General features: G+C 34.8%; 1 protein-coding gene across 1 annotated transcript in view; it reads left to right on the top strand.

The window, feature by feature from the left end:
* TYR (tyrosinase) overlaps positions 1-20,516 on the top strand; it is a 122,906-nt gene that overhangs the window by 74,717 nt on the left and 27,673 nt on the right. The gene's annotated exons all lie outside the window — the stretch shown is intronic.

Below are 20,516 nucleotides of genomic sequence, written 5' to 3'. Positions count from 1 at the left end.
AAAACACATCATTTGAAGGGAGCAAGAATTAAGAAAAAAGTATTTTAGAATGATTGTTTTAAATTTTAAGATACAGGTGACTGAATTTATAGTTTAAGTGAAATGTGCTGAAGAAATGATAGAAAAAACATTAAAGCATGGTGAAATGTTTAAACAGGTACTATAAAACATATGACTTTAATTCCAAAAGATATCATTCTGTAGGGAAATTATCTCAGATTTTCCTCAAAGGAAAAATGAATTTAAGAACAATAACTAATGTATAAAATAGCTATAAGAAATGCTATTTTGAAAACCTCTTTTGCCAAATTATTCATAACATATTGAAAACCTCTTTTGCCAAATTATTCATAACATATTGAAAACCTCTTTTGCCAAATTATTCATAACATATCTATCATACGACTGTTTATTAATGTAATTTTGATGACATAAGGGTTTCCTGAAGTATCAAAACAAATTTCTGTATGTTGGATTGCCACGGCAGAGGACAAATAATAACATGCATGCACAATACAAATGTTATTTTTATCCTAAAGTATGCCCAAGATATATCTTGTCAAGTACAAAATGTCATAATAATCTAGAATAACAATGAGGATAAGAATCTGTTGAATTATCAGGAAAGAAATATTACTAAATTCAAAAAGTCAAAGGGGAAATGGCAGCTGAAAGAAGTTTTCTGTAGCTGTGTCCTCATACAAAGCATATTTATTGAAAGGACAAAAGTTTTGTTTTTGTTTTTTAAGAAAAAGTGCTTTCCCAAAAGAAAAAGCAGCAGCACAGTTCCTCTACCTCAGGGTAAAATAAGACAGCCAGAACAAGCTGCAAGGTTCACATGATGGGGTTTTCTTTTACCAAACCAGGAATCAATTGCTTTGGAGAATGGAAATAACATTTTTGAAATCCCTTAACCTCCATGATCCCTGTTCTGTGAGGTCCCTTGATACTAATCAGACAGTTGCTCATATCAGTTAAATCATTGAAATGTAATTAACTCTAGTACTCAGTGTTGCGGTATGGAGGTGAGGGAAGCAGGCCTCGAGAAAGGCCCTTATTGTAGTAGCGTCACTCTTAAGTTGCATCACCCTCAGTTATGCCATCCCCATATATTTCCTTTTGTCCTCACTACAGAATGAGGACACTGGCTTTTCTGATTTCCAATGTCCTTCTATTTTTTCATGTTCTATGAGTAAGGAAGATATTTGATTTATTTTTGAGGTATTTTATGTGCAATTCTTAAAGTTGACATATGGCTTTCTGTTCTAGCAAGATATTAGACTATGAGAATCTGAAAATTCCCTTGAGATGATCAGTACAAAGGCAGAAAAATATAATGGGAAAATGTATTTTATGTGCATATCCATCTCTCAAAACAGTAAGGCTAATCAGATTTCAGAAAGAAAAAATAAATAAAAACAGGAGTACTGAGTTAGGAAGGTGGCCTGTACCTTTCCTTGGCTGTTGGGGTTTTGGTCTCAATAACCTAAGGATAAGATTTTAAAGCCCGTGATGGGACAGAAATGAAAGACTTCAGCCCACCCAAGGCTAGGACCAAAGTGTTCATATAAATCAAAGACCCTAGAAATCTGCATCATTGATGAATGAGTATAGTAGAGAAACAAAATCCACTACAAGTCAAAGGAAGATTTTAGCCTTCAAGACCTGGATAGAAAAATGATTCCCTGAAAAATTAGAAACCCAGCGCTTGCACTCCACATAAGTTTTGTGTTTTGAAATTAAACAAAACACTGAGTTAGAAAAAGCAAGTGCAAAACCTCTGAAATTAAAACAAACTAAGAATTTCAAGGAACAGATAGATTAGAATAACTGGACCATTGTAAACTAGGGAGACTGTATAGGACAATAAGATTGGGGATGTAATGAGGCTCCTCGAGGATCATTTTAAGGAGTTTCATGCTTCAGCATGAAAAGGAAAGCAACATTTAGGAAACACTCCTTTGTTATTTCATTTAATTATAGAAACAGTCTCATACAGTCATTTGTTTTTAAAATAAATAAGTTGAGAAGTATTTTGGAAAAGTGCTTCTGAAGTACAAAGTAGTTAAGTGGTAAATTGAACCACAATCTTCTGATCCCAAATCTAGGTTAATTGCTCTGTATTACATGACTTTATTTCTTCTCTCACATGGCAAGCAAATTAGTCATACTTCCAAATTTAAACTTCAGAATTCTAACTCATTTCAGCTGGATTAGAATTTCCCTTAATTCTTTTGTTCTGTTTCTTTACTTGTCAATGGAAGATCCTTTTACTTTCTTTCTTTGTAGTTAAGTCAGCACCTATTGCAAAAATAGACTTCTTAGCCTATAAGCATTGCACACAGGTGACAAGAATTTGCCAACTACAAATGTTAACTGCTTGAAGATTTTTTTTTCAAATCTCTGTTTTTATTGAGGTATTTACTTAGTATTGTTGAGTTCTGCTCTTACATAATGCTTCATTTCCAGGTAACACACAGCCCTGCCAAGTATTCGTATCTAGGTAATGGTGACCATTTAAAATGAATATTTCAATATCGAGTCTACCCATCCACAAGCATGGAATGTGTTTCCATTTGTTTGTGTTGTCTATGATTTCTTTCAGCAGTGTTTTGCAGTTTTCCTTCTAGAGGTCTTTCATCTCGTTGGTTAGGTGTATTTCTAAGTAATTTATTTTATTTTATTTTTGCATCTATTGCAAAAGGGACTAAATTCTTGATTTGATTCCCAACTTGGTTGCTGTTGGTGTATAGCAGAGCTACTGGTTTGTGTACATTAATTTTGTATAACAAAACTTTGCTGAATTCATTTATGAATTCTAGGAGCTTTTTGGAAGAGTCTTCAGGGCTTTCTAGGTATATGATCCTATTATCAGCAAACAGCAATAGTTTGACTTCCTCTTTACCAATTTGCATGCCCTTTATTTCTTTCTCTTGTCTGATTGCTCTGGCTAGGACTTCCAGTATTATGTTGAATAGAAGGATGAGAGTGGGCATCCTTGTCTTGTTCCAGTTCTCAGAGGAAATGCTTTCCTCTTTTCCTCTTTCTGTATTATATTGACTGTGGGCTTGTCATAGATGGCTTTTATTACATTGAGGCATGTCCCATGTATGCCAATTTTGATGAAGGTTTCAATCGTAAAGCGATGCTGGATTTTGTCAAGTACATTTTCTGTATCTATTGAGATGATCATGTGATTTTTGCTTTTAATTGTGTTTGTGTGGTATATCATATTTATTGACTTGTATATGTTAAACTATCCCTGCATCCCTGGTATGAAACCCACTTGATCATGGTGGATTATCTTTTTGAAATGCTGTTTGATTCAGTTAGCTAGTATTTTGTTTAGCATTTTTGTATCTATGTTCATCAGGGATAATGGTCTGTAGTTTTTTGTTGTTATTGTTACGTTCTTTCCTGGTTTGGGTGTTAGGGTGATACTGTCTTCATAGAATGATTAGGGAGAATTCACTCTCTATCTTGTGGAATAGCGTCAACAGGATTCATAACAATTATTCTTTGAACATCTGATAGAATTCAGCTGTGACTCTGTCTGGTCCAGGACCTTTTTTTTGTTGTTGGTAATTTTATTAACATTTCAATCTTGCTGCTTGTTATTGGTCTGTTCAGGCTTTCTAATTCTTCCTGATTTAGTCTGGGAGGGTTGCATATTTCCAGGAATTTATCCATCTACTCTAGGTTTCCTAATTTTTGTACATAAAGATGTTCATAGTAGCCTTGAATGATCTTTTGTATTTCTGTAGCGTCAGCTGTAATATCTCCCATTTTGTTTTCAATTGAGCTTATTTGGATTTTCTATCTTCTTTTCTTGGTTAACCTTGCTAATGGTTTATCAATTTTATTTATCTTTTCAAAGAACCAGCTTTTTTTTTCATTCATCTTTTGCATTTCTTTTGTTTCAATTTTATTTAGCCATGCTGTGATATTGGTTATTTCCTTTCTTCTGCTGGGGTTGAGTTTGCTTTGTTGTTTCTCTAGTTCCTTGAGGTGTGACCTCAGATTGTCTATTTGTGCTTTTCCAGACTTTTTGATGTAGGTATTAAAGGTTGTAAACTTTCCTCTTAACACCACCTTTGCTGCATTCCAGAGGTTTTGATAGGTCGTGTCACTATTATTGCTCAGTTCAAAAAATATTTTAAATTTCCGTCTTTATTTCACTGTTGATACAATGATCATTCAGGATCAGGTTATTTAATTTCCATGTATTTGCCTGGTTTTGAAGGTTCCTTTTGGAGTCAATTTCCAATTTTATTCCACTGTGGTCTGAGAGAGTACTTGATATAATTTCAATTTTCTTAAATTTATTGAGATTAGTTTTGTGGCCTATCATATGATCTATCTTGAAGAAAGTTCCATGCGCTGATGAAGAGAATGTATGTTCTGTGGTTGTTGGGTAAAATGTTGTGTAAGTATCTCTTAAGCCCATTTGTTCTAGGGTACAGTTTAAGTCCATTGTTTTTATGTTGATTTTCTGTCTTGATGACCTGTCTAGTGAAAAATAAATAAAATAAAATAAAATGAATGTTCCTTCTTCTTTTAGTTTTAGGAAGGGTTTGTATTTAATTGGCAATATTCCTTTCTTAAATGTTTGGCAGAATTCACCAATAAAGTCAGCTAGATTAGAAATGTTCCTTGTAGAAAAGATTTAAAATTAAAACTCAATTGGTTTAATAAATTTAATGTTATTCAAGCAATCTATTTCTTCTTGAGTAAACATTAATAGTTTGTGGTTTTCAAAGAAGTAGTTCATTTTGTTTAAATTGTCAAATTAGTGGCATACAATAATTCATAATGTCTACTTCTTATCCTTTTGATATCTGTAGGTTCTGTAGTGATGCCTCTAATTTATTCCTGATAGTGGTAATTTTTGTCTCTTCTAATTTTTTATAACCAGCCTAATTAGACCTCTTTTCATTTTATTTGTCTTTTTCTAAGAGGCAGCTTTAGTTTAATTGATTGTCTCTATTGTTTTTCCATTATATATTTCAGTACTTTTTGATATGTATTATTAATATTACTTGCTAGTCTAGTATCTTCTGACACAATGAGTCACATATTTTAATTAAACAGTGGCATTTTACTTCTGTTCTCATCTTTGACATCATTAAACTGCCATATATTGTTCAAAAATTTTACATATGGTTTGCTATAGAATCAGGGTGAAATATGAGTAATAAAGACAATGACCTATATCTGCACATGTGGCTAATGAGCACTTAAAATATTGCTAATAAAACTCAAGAATATAATTTTAAACTTTAATTTAAAATCTGATATTTGTTTGTTATTGAAAAACTTACAAATATTTTTAGAGTAACTTGGATGTGTGAACATAAGTTTTCATCTGTAAAATGTATAAATTCTAAATACACATCAAGTATTTCTGATACTGTCCTGTGTCGTATGTCTTCAATGTATACTCTATCATTACTAGGTTTTTCTTAACTTTGTATTAAAAAAATCACATTAACCCACATTCGACAAGCTATTAAGAACTTTGTTTTCTATAGTTTTATACAAAATGACAGAGATATGTGTGTGTACCTATGTATGTGTGTGCGTGTGTATGTGTGTGTTTTGTATTAGTCAAGATTCAATGAGAGAAAAACAGAAACAATGCTAGTTGTTTTAATAATGTCAGTTGTTTATACAATAATAAATAATAGCTTAAATAGAAATCTGAAAATTCAAAAGTGAAAAAAACTGAAAAAATACAGAGATAGGCATTGGAGGAAGCAGTAGCACTCCTAGGGCTGGGGAAAAATAACAAAGTAGAAAGAGATATTAGAATCTAGTAATTTGGCGAAGGGCTTTGAAAACCTGGACTCAGATTTCCAAAGAGAGGACACTGTTTATTTAGTAGTGATATCTCATATCACTTGATACTGGAGGAGGAGCGTCACAGGGCAGGAATTCAAACTCCTGAGTAGGAGGCTTTAGTGAATTGGTACTGAGAGCTTAGGAGTATACCAGTGCTCTACAGATCTAGATCTCAGATTTTTGAGCAGAGAGGGACGTAGGGGTGTTAGGGAATGGGGAATATGGCTTAAAGCATGTTGAAACTTCTTAAGGGGAATGCTGATAATGCTGATTCTGGGTGTGCTGATAAGAAAGCTGGAAGCTAGACTCTACTGCTCTTCTTAGGGTCAAGAACAGTCACTGAAATAAACAAGAAGGAACAAGTCCTTTACTGTTCTAGCCTATGTGTGGTGTCTGGCAGGGATTCAACTAGCAAAAGAGAAATGCAGCTTACACATTCTCAGCCCCAGTATCCCAAAGTGGAATATAGTTGGACATCATTGGGGCTGGAAACAATAGCTTAAAAACCGGCATAGTCCACCTCTTGTCTATCAGGCATTGATACACATTTACCCTCCCACACATAGCTAAATTTCACACAATAACAATAACAAACTTATGCTATTTTTTCAAACCAAGATTATCTCGTCCTATCCCCACAAAGATGTAACTAATGTCCCAAAAGCCATTTCTGATTAATTATTCCTTTCTGATTAATAGCCATATTAGCCCTCTCTGGGAGATGTTATATAAACTTCAAATTTTGTCATGATTTACAGAAACATTCTGTACTCTAAAGAGTGAATTATAAGATTAAATATCATTAATAACACATATGAAATAATGAGACATGAAATGTTAATATATAAAAATACTATATATGTATACACACAGACAGACACAAATTAGGTTATATGTGAAAACACAGAAGGACCAAGAAAGAAAAGATGCATAGCTGCTGCAGACCTCATTTTATTATTTTTTTTTACTACCTATTAAATGTTATGTTTGCACTCAGCCAGCATTTTGACTGGCTAAGGCTCTTTACCTATCAAATGACTCAAACTTTCTTTCCTAAAGAATTTGAATTCTGAGTAATTTGCACCTTTCTTTGGTTACTGCAGTCTTCCATTAAATTACTGAACACAGAAATGCTAAAAACTCCTCAAAGAAGGCCTTTAATTTCATGCATATAGTATTTCCTGCACTACCATGTAGCAGCACCCCAAATGTACCTTGAGAATACGGATTTTTTAAAAAATCATGTTCTTCATAAAACTTAAGAATGTGCAATTGTGTTTTGGTGCAAAGTCCCAAAAGATTGTGCCAGTTGATTCCACAACACTTATTTTTATGCCTTTAAATTCATTTTGAAGGTGTGGCATTATGACAATGGAGTGTATATTGATTGCTCTGGTGAAAGGTGAAAAATTTTCTTCTCAAATGGATTCTATCTGAACACAGATGAGAAACTTCTTTTATGTTTCTTTTAGCTATTTATAACTTGAAGAATTGTGACACCTGATACCTTGAAGGTAGTGAAGGAGAAAATATGTGTTTCTATATTAGCTATCTATATCAAATCAGGCAAAAACAAAAAAGAAGATTGATTTTTTTTGCTAGAAGCCTGATGGATGTAACAACTTTTCCTTAAAGGAAAAGTAAAGGAAATCTCTTATTATCTATATGGCAACATCTGGCCAAATGAAATTGATTAAATATATACATTAAGAAAAATGCAAATTTGATAAAATTGCAAATTATTCAGGTGAAAATATGTAAAGAATTAAATGAAAATGTAAAAAAAAAAAAAAAAAAAAATGAAATAAGTTGGGGCTGTTTCTGGCTCAGAGTGAAGTATGAAAAGATTTTTAAGTTAGGTGTTAGATTAGAAAAAATGAGAATTTATGATCATATTCTTTGACACTTTTGATAATGTGCATCATAGAATATACAGGAAAAAATTTCCATGAAATTATGATGAAGAAACAAAAATGATAAGTGGACAGAAATTGGGTGAATTTAAGAAAAACAAAGTATTTTTATTGTACATTTAATTGTAAACAACGTAAATAGGTACTGACCTGTTTTCTAAGCCTTTGCGTAGGTTCAACAATATGGCTTTCTTCCTTCCAAAGACTGACCTATCTATTCCCACAATACAGTGCCAAATCTAATACCAGAGACCAACTATGAGGTTCTGATAAAACACCATTCCTTCAGAGCAGAGTGGGGAGCAGCCAGTGCCTTTGCCAGCCTCACTCAGCTGGAGTTACATTGTTATTATGTCTGTTTCATCCATTTTCTAAGTCATACCTACCGGAATAGGTAATCTATTGCAAAAGTATTTCTCAATCCTTGCTGCATGAATCAATGGGTGTTTGGTTTTGTTTTGTTTTTGTTTTTTTATAATATCCATGTGCAAGCCCCAAACACAGAAATTCTGAATTAACAGATATGGAAGTCTGGGCATCAGTATTATAATGGGTTAAGAACCATTGCATTCATGTCCAAAATGAATGAGTCTAGAATTTGTAACATTTACGTAAGCACAGATGAATTCTAAGAACACAATGACTATAGCATTCTCCTAATCTCTTCTTTACACAGCCAAGACATCTTCCTTGCAAGCTTAGCACTTTCCTTCCCGTACTGAGAATCAAATTATGCCCTGTTGTGTAGAATATTTGGCTAGAACATTAGTATTTGGCCTTATTCTTTTTAGTCTATTCCCCAAAAGGTTGACACTATTTAAACTTCTATCACTGAGAAAGTAATGCCAAGCAGGCAGACCACTCAAAACTATAACCTCAACCACCTGTTTCTGAACAATAGATCTCACACTGAATTAGGTCCCTTTGGAAATAACATCAAATATTACTACACTGAAGTAGCTAATGTAGTTAGGTTAAAAATAATATGAGAAATTGGAAGAAATAGGACCAATAAATAAAATAGTAAGCCAAAGTCAAACCAGAGTTCATAAAATTCCTTGACTGCTCATTTTTAGACCCCTGGATCCCCTATTCAGGGGCTTACGCTACCTAAAACCAGAATACTATTTTAGGCAAAGCTTACTTGTGACCCCACATCTTTTCTTCCAAGCTGGCATTCTACCAATTTCCCAGCATATCTGCTGGACAATCATCAATGCATAATGACAGAACCATATGTAACTTCTTAAAAATACATAGCACTATTGTTACACTGAATCTGTCTTAATTTTGATTAATAATTATTCCCTTGTATTTAATTATATTATTCTTTTTAGTTAGAGTTTATGGGCTTAAGAACCAGAAGAACATTGGTGTAATTCCCGGCCCTGCCATTTACTATTCAAGTAACTTTGGATATGATATTTTCCAGGTGCTATGTTTTCTCTGATAACTAAAATTATCCACTTGCAGATATTATTTGATGGTTAAAAAGAGCTTGCATATTTTTAGTTTATCTTCTTTTAACTCAATGGAATGAGCAAATAACTGGGTTAAGCCAAGGACATGTGCCATAGTTTCTCATCTACTATCAGACAGTTTCATTACCTTAGACAAGTCCTTGAACTTCTCATTCCATTGAGATTAGCCACTTAGAAGAATAAAATGCCAAAAAAAAATTTAAAAAATGAACAAAACCTAAGAGATCTGAGCAACCTCATTAACTATATCAACATATGTGTAACAGAAGTGCTAGAAGGAGCGAAGAGAGAACTGACTTCTTACCAGAAACTATGAAGGTCAGAAAACAAAGGATTAGCATATTCAAAGTGCTGAAGGAAAATACTGTGACCCCGACTTCTGTATCTGGCAACACTATTCTTCAAACATGAAAGAGAAATAAAGAAATTTCCCAATAAATGAAAAACTGAGAGATTGCATTGCTGGTAGACTTCCTCCAACCATGCTAAAGGAAGCAGTTCAAGCTGAAAAGAAAGGACACTAAACAGTGACTCATCCACAAGGAAAAGTAAAGAGCACTGTGAAAGATAACTGCATAGATAAATTTAAAAGACAACATAAATGCTCTTTTAGTTTGTAACTTACTTTTTCTATCTGATTTAAAAGAAAATATATATGGCTATAATTATAAATCTAGGTTGGTGGGCATATAATGTATACAGATAAAATGTGGGGCAATAACAGCATAAAAATGAGAGCATGTGCCATACAACAGGGGTCCCCAAACCCTGGGCCATGGACTGCTACTGGTCTGTGGCCTGTTAAGAACTAGGCCACACAACAGGAGGTGAGTGGTGAAGTGAGTATAACCTGAGCTCTGCCTCCTGTCAGCTAAGCAGCAGGTGAACTGGGCATGTGAGGGATCTAGGTTGCACACTCCTTATGAGAATCTAACACCTGATGATCTGAGATGGAACAGTTTCATCTCAAAACCATCCACTCAATCTCCATCCATGAAAAAATTATACTCCACGAAACCAGCCCCTGGCACCAAAAAGGGGGAAGGAATTATGTATTTAACACAAAAGAAGGCAGTAATGGAAGAACTGAGGAACAATAAAGACAGACATAAGATATATAGAAAACAAATAGAAAAATGTCAAGAATAATGACATTTTATCAGCAATTACATGACATGTAGGTAGATTAAGTTTTGCAATAAAAGGACACAATTTGGCTAACTGGATTTTTTAAAATAACCTCAATATATGTTGTCTACAAGAGACTTATATTAGATGCACAGATAGGTTGAAAAGAAAAGGATATTTTATGTAAAAAATATTCAAAAGAGAGCTTGAATAGGTATACTAATATCAGACTAAACAGACTTTAAGGCAAAAATTTTAACAAGAGACAAAAGAAGACATAATATAATGATAAAAAGGTCAATTGCTGAACAAGATACAAGAATTATAAATATGTATACACTTATCAACAGAGCCACAAAATACATGAAGCAAAAACTGACAAAATTGAAGGGAAACATTTGCAAGTCAACTATAATAGGGACTTTTTAATACGCCACTTTCAATAAGGGATAGGACTAGACCAAAAATCAGCAAGGAAAAACTTGCACAATACTATATGCCAATGAGACCTAACGGACATTTATAGAACACTCTACCCAACAACAGAGTGCACATTCTTCTCAAGTGCACACGGAGTATTTTCCAGGATTAATTACATGTGAGACCATAAAACAAGTCTTAAAACTTTGAAAAGATTGAGGTCATACAAGGTATATTTTCCAACCACAATGGAAAAATAATAGAAACTAATAATAAAAAGAAATTTGAAACATTTATGAATATATGGGGAAATTAAGGAACATATTGCTAAATAATAGTTGAATTAAAGAAAGAATCACAAGAGATTTAGAAAATGCTTTGAGATGAATTAAATTAAAAACAAAATATACCAAAGCCATGGAGAATAGCAAAAGTGGAAATGAGAGAATTTTCATTTTTTCTTTTTCTTTTTGAGATGGAGTCTTGCTCTTCTTGCACAGGCTGGAGTGCAAGGGCATGATCTCAGCTTACTGCAACCTCCACCTCCTGGGTCCAAGTGATTCTCCTGCCTCAACCTCCTGAGTAGCTAGGATTACAGGCACCTGCCAGTGTGCCCAGCTAATTTTTGTATTTTTAGTAGAGACAGGGTTTCACCATGTTGGTCAGGCTGGTCTTGAACTCCTGACCTCAGGTAATCTGCCTGACTTGGTCTCCCAAAATGCTGGGATTACAGGAATGAGCCACCATCCCCGGCCTGAAATTTATGGTTATTAATGACTACATTAATAAAGGAAATATCACAAATTAATAACATAACCACCAGCCTTAGAAACAAGAAAATAAAAGATCAAATTAAACTCAAATAAGAAGAAAAAATAGTTAAGATTAGAGTAGAAATAAACAAAATAGAGAATAGAAACACAGTAGAGAAAATCAATGAAAGCAAACATTAATTCTTTAAAAAGATCAACAAAAATGACAAACATTTAACTAGATTGGCCAAGGGAAAAAAAAAGAAGAAGATTCAAATTACTAAAATCAGGAATGAAAGACGGGACATTACTACTGTCTTTACAGGAGAAAAAATTAAAAAGGAATACTATAAATAAATATGGCAGCAATTGATACTAGATAAACTAGATAAAATAAATTCCTAGAAACACACAAATTACCAAAACAGACTCAAGAAGAAATAGAAATCTAAACAGACCTGTAATCCTGTAATAAGTAAAGATACAAGCTACTCATTCAAAAAAAAAGAAAGTCAACAAAGAAAATCCCAGGACAAGATAGTTTAATTAATTAATTTTCTCACATGTTTAAAGAACACCAATTAAAGTCTTTCAAAAAAAAGTAGAACAGGAGGGAACATTTCCTGACTCACTCTATGAGGAGAGTTCCTTGCTGTGAACAAAGGAAAAAACCATCACAAGAGAAAACTACAGAACAATAACACTTGCAAATATAAATGGAAAAAACTTCTAAGCAAAATACTGAAAAACTGCCCAGCAGCATATAAAAATGTTTATGTCAAAGCCAAATTGAATTTATTTGAGGAATAAAAAGATGGCTCAACATATTGAAATCAATAAATGTATTATACCATATTAATATAAAAAAGAGAAAATAAAAACCCATGGTCACCTCAATAGGTACAGAAAAAAACAATACCTTTCATGATTTAAAAAACAAACATACATCAAGCTAGGAATAAAAAAGAGCTTTCTCATTTTGATAAAGAACACCTATGAAAAAGCCACAGCTAACATCATACTTACTTATTAAAAACTAAAAAAAAAAAAAAAAAACTCAAATAATTTTCCTAATGTAAAGAACAAGGCAAAGATGTTTGCTTATGCTACTTCTGTTTAATATTGTTTTGAAGGTTTAAGCTGTGCTCGCTTCGGCAGCACATATACTAAAATTGGAACGATACAGTGAAGGTTTAAGCCAGGGCCATTCAGCAAGACAAAGAACAAAAATTGTCCACACTGGAAAGGAAAAATTAAAATGATTTCTGCAGATAATATTGTCTTAAATCAAAGAATCTACAAATAAACAGTTGGAATGAGTTTAGAAAAATTGCAAGATACAAAATCAATATATAAAAATCAGTTGTATTTCTAAACATTAGCAATAAACAAACTGAAAAGGAAATTAAGAAAACAATTTCAGTAATATCAGAAAGAATAGAATATTTAGGAATAATTTTAACCAAATTAGGACAAGTACTGAAAACTATAAACATTATTGAAAGAAATGAATAAAGATCTGAATAAAATAACAGGAAGACATCCGTTGTTCACAGATTGGAAGACTTAACTATCATTAACATGACGATACTTTCTAAGTTCGTCTACAAATTCAACGCAATCTCTGTCAAGTGAGAGGAAGTTAGAAGATCATCATTCATTATTCAAATGCCACAGAGTCTCACTATTCTTTCTGTTTTAGTAGATTTTCATAAATAAATGTTTCAGCATTTACTGTGTACCCTTAGAATAACTTCTAGGGACTTTAAGTGGGAGAGTGTTATTTTTTCATAATTGTTACTAGTTATGCTTGTTTTGCAAAGGAGAAGATCCGTGAAGCTTCTCCCACTGCCAATCCAGAAATGGAAATCCAGAAACCCCTCTTTAAAAAACTTCCAACACTGAATTTCATTTTAACATGTAATACAGATACAAGTAGAACTGCTTTACTTGTGATTGGGGTAAAGTCTCCGAAGTCCATTTGGGTGGCAAGTCTTCAAACATTTCACGGACTCTAGGCGACTTATTTATCAACTCTTAGATTAGATGACAGTATTCTTTCTTTTTTTAAACTTTTATTTTAAGTTCAGGGGTACATGTGCAGGTTGGTCACACAGGTAAACTTACGTCATGGGAGTTTGTTGTACACTGTCGGTTTAAGTATAAATTAGTTTAACCATTGTGGAAGAGAGTGTGGCAACCTCTCGAAGACCTAAAGACAGAAATACCATTCGACCCAGCAATTCTATCACTGGGTATATACCCAAAGGAATATAAATCGTTCTATTATAAAGAAATATGCACACGTATGTTCATGGCAGCACTATTCACAATAGCAAAGACATGGAATCAACCTACATGCTCATCAATGATAGACTGAATAAAGAAAATGTGGTACATGTACACCATGGAATACTATGCAGCCAAACAAAAAAACGAGATCATGTCCTTTGCAGGGACATGGATGAGCAGTGTTCTTTCAGGCCCTAATATTTGTGAAGTGTCTAACACATTGTTTAGATATCTAAGAACTCTCCTCTCTTCTTTGTAAGGAAAATTGCTTCTCTTAAGTGCCATTTTTCTTCCACTTCTTTAAGGAAATCTGTTCACTTTTCCTTTTCTTCTTAGTAAATGATATCTATGTATTTAGTGCATATTTAATTCTTTCAAGCTTTATTGATAGTTATGTCAGTTTTGAGTCTAGGCCCATTAGGTAATCAGGCCTCTGAGAAACTCATATTTTTTCAATGATTATACCTAATCACTTCTAAACAACTACAGATTCTTAAATGTTTTGGACACAACAACAAAAAATGATAAATTGAACTCTCTCTGATGCTTTTAAAGTAAACAAACAAATCATCAGGGATATGAGAGATAAAAACAATGATTAATTCTCACTGTCCAAGGATATATAAGTGGGTAGGGGAAAGCCTTCAAACAAGGAGTTTACTCTTTTGACCTTTGATAAAAGGATAAGCTTTCTCAGACAGGCCTAAGGAGGAGCTTGCTGATAGAGTTGTCACAACCACTCCACCCCTCAGAATTCCTCTGCCTTCACCACTTGGCTGTGGAGTGAAATATGTCTTCATAGCTCCTTATTACTCTTGATTTTTCTTAACTGGGCCTTTCTCATTTCATGAATTTTACTACTAATCACTTGGGGAAAATAGGTAATAAGCAATCAACTTGGGATTTTAATAGAAATTTCAAGATGTTAACAGTCATAAGTCCATTTGGTTTATATTCTGGAGTCTTCTCAAGATGTTTCTGAGTTTTCTCCATTGATGTTCTACCTTGGTTACTTGTTCATGGTCAGAGGGGGTTTCACTAATCTCTCACTCTTCCACAAATTGTTCATTAGCACAGGAAATAGGAATCCTTTCCTCCATGTTATCTCCCTTTCCTTAGTGGAGATTTAATAAAAATAAAATAATCAGTTTTTCCTTCCCTGTGAGTGGCAATTAATATTTTTAACTCCAGATTGAATGATGCTCAGATCACTAGCTTTTTTAACACATACTTTAGTTTATCAATTTTTCCAATTGGAGTAGAGGATTGGAAGAGTAGAAAAGGCAAAAGAAACTAAGAAATACTACGTAAATAAAAATTTTGGCTGGAGAAGGAAATAAATGGTAAGTACATGGGAGGATATCTAGCTACTATTTTTGGGCAAAACGCAAAGAAAATAGTCTGTTTTCCAGCATTTGATTGATCTTTTCTTGGGCTCCTTTTTTCCAGCAGTCCAGATCATTTGTTGTGATTAAGATGTCAGGTTGTCAGCTTGAGTTGAATTTGCCCTCTGAAGAATGTTTTACATTATCTTCTTTGTTCATTAGGCTAGACTATAACACATCATGCTTTTTCTTATATAAATTGCCAATGATACTAGTGTTATTATTGCATAAATTATTTGTGTATTGGTGTTCTGTATATTTTTATAACTGTAAATCATAAATACTCCTACTCATGCACAGAATATTTGCTGTTCTTTGAAAGGAAGCATTTGAGTTCATAGAAAATTCATAGAGAATTTTGCTTCTTTTAGATGACATCTCTGTGTTCATATATTTTTTACTTTCTTTGCTTTCTTGTCTTATGTACAGATATTACCTCTGATTTTTCTTACATTTAGTATGGGCCATAGGTATTTAGCCCCATCCTATATATTGGTCCCCTGCCTCTAATCTCTCCAACAAAAAATATCCATTCTGCATAACACCTCCATGTAACTCTTTCTATGCACTTTGGTTTCCACACAATTCCACTCTTCAAATGGCAGTAGTCTTCTATTGCATGTATATTACATACAAAATAAATTCAAATACTTCAGACTGACACCTATAGATTTTTGCTATTTTGTTCTTGCCTGCCCACTTTTCTACTATTTTTTTAGTCTATAAGCACCAAACTAAGCACTCATTTTTCCCATTTTCTGAAGCAGAGGTGGAAACCTGGCCTGTTCATATGCAGATTATCATGTGGGTTATTACATGAAGATTATCATGTAGATTATTACATAAAGAATAATTCCTCTGGATTCCTACCAAACCATGTCAATTACTGGGGAGGTTACAAGTGTTAGAGTTTGTGTCTGAAGGGCACAAAGGGCAAAAGGAATAATATTCTTTTGTCTGGGGGAAAGACTTGTCATTCAAAATAAAGGAGCTCTACATCTGTACAGATAGTAGATCTATGATAAACTCTTCCACTGTAATTCTCAGAATCAAGTGAAATCTACCACAGTTGGGGGAGAGCAGTAAGGCTGTTAATGTCACATGAAAGTCGATGCTTAGGGCTTAGGGATATAGTACTGGGAATATTTCAGTGAGGATGTTGGAAACCAGAAAGTATTGTCTGCTATGACAAGAGTTTTGGGTATATGAAAGTACTACATATGCTCACTTTGAACTTACTTAACTGTTACTACCTTGAATAATGACTTTTACTTTACAGCACTTGAAGACACCTTTCTCCATCAGATACAGGTTCTTGATCTTTGACTGAAGACATAAAAATGATATAAATTATCAAAGATATAAAAGGAGATAAATAGATATGAATGGTTTAAGTGGCTTTCTTCCCTGAAAATTCCTTAAGGGAAGGTCTCTGCTTTCTGAAGCTTTTCATCTCCCATTTTACTATAAACATTTCCTGTACTTGCCTGTAGGTAATAGCTTGTAAGTATCTATTTTCTGAATATGTTTTGAAGAAACACATAATATATTCTCCTGATTCCCAGGGGATACATTCTGAAAACCCTCTCGGATAGTTATTTGTCAAATATTTATTGAGTACCAAATGTGTACAGGCACTATTCTCTTTTCTACAGATATAGCAGTGAACAGATGAAGTTTTTATTTCTAATGTAAAATGCCACATAGTTTTCTACTCAAAGATCTTTTTCAATGTTTTCCTTTTTCCTGATTAACTTAGAAAATGGGCAAGTCATGTAGGCTTACTGTGTGTGTGTGTCTGTGTGCAGAATACACAATTGGAAGCACTTGGTGTCCTGGAAAGTGCCAAGTACAAAAGACTCAGATTTGATTCCTACTGCTCTATTTACTAACTAAATAGAAGAAAGTTGCCTAAACCCTCACTTTTTGTTTATTTGCCTATTTTTATATGTATTTTAATGGGAGTACTTTTGTAAAACAATACCTCATTAAGGCTAAGAACACTTATCATATTTTGACTGCAAGTTTCAAATCTTGATTCTGCCACTTCACGCTTACTGGCTGTGTAACCTGTGTAACCTTAGCCAAGTTTTATATCCCTTTTGTCCTCCAGTTTTCTCATCTGTAAAATACAAATATAACACACCTCATATGGTTGTTTTGAGGATCAAATGAGTTCCTATATGTGAAGTACTTTGCATAATACCTGGCATACAGTGTTATATGAGCTAACTCTCACTACTGCTATCATTACTAATACAATTCTTGCAGTTTTGTTGGAAAACTAGATATGATATATATCAAAATTCTCAGCATAGCACTGGATGCATGACTGTCATCCAAAAAACTGAAATTATTACTGAAGCAATCAGTCATTTTTTGTTATTCTAAGAGCCTCAGAAGCATCATTCTAGTGAAGAATAGTAGGATAATAATTTATGTTAAATGAAGAGAAATTTTGGAAGAAAGAGAGGCAACATAGCCATCTTAAGAAAAGTAATAGGGAGAGATTTCAAGATGGCTGAATAGGGACAGCTCCAGTCTGCAGCTCCTAACATGAGCAACACAGAAGAGAAGTGATTTCTGCTTTTCCAACTGAGGTACCAGGTTCATCTCACTGGGGCTTTGCAGACAATGGGTGCAGCCCACTGAGCAGGGCAGGGCATCACCTCACCTGGGAAGCACAAGGGGTCAGGGAATTCCCTTTCCTAGCAAAGGGAAGCCATGACAGATGGAACCTAGAAAATCAGGATGCTCCCACCCTCATATTGTGCTTTTCCAAAGGCCTTAGCAAAGGGCACACCAGGAGATTATATCTGGCCCCTGGCTCAGAGGGCCACACGCCCATGAAGCCTCACTCACTATGCTAGCACAGCAGTCTAGATCAAACTGCAAAGCAGCAGTGAGGCTGGGGGAGGGGAGTCCACAATTGCTGAGGATTGAGTAGGTAGTAAACAAAGCTGCCGGAAAGCTTGAACTGGGTGGAGTCAACAGCAGCTTAAGGAGGCCTGCCTGCCTCTATAGACTCCACCTCTGGAGGCAGGGCATAGCTGAACAAAAGGCAGCAGAAACTTCTGCAGACTTAAATGTCCCTGTCTGACAGCTTTGAAGAGAGTAGTGGTTCTCCCAGCACGGAGTGTGAGATATGAGAATGGACAGAGTGCCTCCTCAAGTGGGTCCCTGACCCCCGAGTAGACTAACTGGGAGACACCTCCCAGTAGGGGCCGACTAACACCTCATACAGCCAGGTGCCCCTCTGAGATGAAGCTTCCAGAGAAAGAATCAGGCAGCAACATCTGCCATTCTGCAATATTTGCTGTTCTGCAGCCTCCACTGGTGATACCCAGGTAAACAGGGTCTGCAGTGGACCTTCAGCAAACTCCAACAGACCTGCAGCTGAGGGTCCTGACTGTCAGAAGGAAAATTAACAAACAGTAAGGACATCCACACCAAAACCCCATCAATATATTACCTTCATCAAAGACCAAAGGTAGATAAAACTACAAAGATGGGGAGAAACCAGAGCAGAAAAGCTGAAAATTCTAAAAATCAGAGCACCTCTTCTCTAAAGGAATGCAGCTTCTCGCCAGCAGTGGAACAAAGCTGGATGGAGAATGACTTTGACAAGTTGAGAGAAGAAGGCTTCAGACTATGGGTAATAACGAACTTCTCCAAGCTAAAGGAGGATGTTCGAAACCATCGCAGAGAAACTAACAACTTTGAAAAAAGATTAGATGAATGGCTAACTAGAATAAACAGTGTAGAGGTGTCCTTACATGACCTGATGGAACTGAAAACTATGGCATGAGAACTACGTGATGCATGCACAAGCTTCAGCAGCCAATTCTATCAAGTGGAAGAAAGGGTATCAGTGATTGAAGATCAAATGAATGAAGTTAAGTGAGAAGAGAAGTTTAGAGAAAAAAAGAATAAAAAAAAATGAACAAAGCCTCTAAGAAATATGGGACTATGTGAAAAGACCAAATCTACGTCTGATTGGTGTACCTGAAAGTGATGGGGGAGAATGGAACCAAGTTGAAAAACACTCTTCAGGATATTATCCAGGAGAACTTCACTGACCTAGCGAGGCAGGCCAACATTCAAATTCAGGAATTACAGAGAACACCACAAAGGTACTCCTCGAGAATAGCAACTCCAAGACACACAGTTGTCAGATTAACCAAAGTTGAAATGAAGGAAAAAATGTTAAGGGCAGCCAGAGAGAAAGGTCGGGTTACCCACAAAGGGAAGTCCATCAGACAAACAGCAGATCTCTCAGCAGAAACTCGACAAGCCAGAAGAGAGTGGAGGCCAACATTCAACATTCTTAAAGAAAAGAATTTTCAACCCAGAATTTCATATATAGCCAAAATAAGCTTCATAAGTGAAGGAGAAATAAAATCCTTTACAGACAAACAAATGCTGAGAGATTTTGTCACCAGGCCTGCCTTGCAAGAGTTCCTGAAGGAAGCACTAAATATGGAAAGGAACAACCAGTACCAACCACTGCAAAAACATGCCAAATTGTAAAGATCATCAATGCTAGGAAGAAACTGCATCAATTAATGAGCAAAACAACCAGCTAATATCATAATGACAGGATCAAATTCACACATAACAATATTAACTTTAAATGTAAATGGGCTAAATGCTCCAATTAAAAGACACAGACTGGTAAATTGGATAAAGAGTCAAGACCCATCAGTGTGCTGTATTCAGGAGACCTATCTCATGTGCAGAGACACACATAGGCTCAAAATAAAGGGATGGAGGAAGATCTACCAAGCAAATGGAAAACAAAAAAAAGCAGGGGTTGCAATCCTAGTCTCTGATAAAACAGACTTTAAATCAACAAAGATCAAAAGAGACAAAGAAGGCCATTAAATAATGGCAAAGGGATCAATTCAACAAGAAGAGCTAACTATCCTAAATATATATGCACCAAATACAGGAGCACCCAGATTTATAAAGCAAGTCCTTAGAGACCTACAAAGAGACTTAGACTCCCACACAATAATAATGGGAGACTTTAACACTCCACTGTCAACATTAGACAGATCAAGAAGACAGAAAATTAACAAGGTTATCCAGGAATTGAACTCAGCTCTGCACAAAGCGGACCTAGTGGACATATACAGAACTCCAAATCAACAGAATATACATCCTTCTCAGCACCACATCGCACTTATTCCAAAATTGATCACATAGTGAAGTAAAGCACTCCTCAGCAAATGTAAAAGAACAGAAATTATAACAAACTGTCTCTCAGACCACAGTGCAATCAAATTAGAACTCAGGATTAAG

Source organism: Colobus angolensis, unplaced genomic scaffold (assembly GCF_000951035.1).
Source record: "Colobus angolensis palliatus isolate OR3802 unplaced genomic scaffold, Cang.pa_1.0 Scaffold174, whole genome shotgun sequence".
NCBI classification, from domain to species: Eukaryota; Metazoa; Chordata; class Mammalia; order Primates; family Cercopithecidae; genus Colobus; species Colobus angolensis.
The sequence above is the reverse complement of the archived record's forward strand: the minus strand, read 5'-3'. Positions and strand labels throughout refer to the sequence as shown.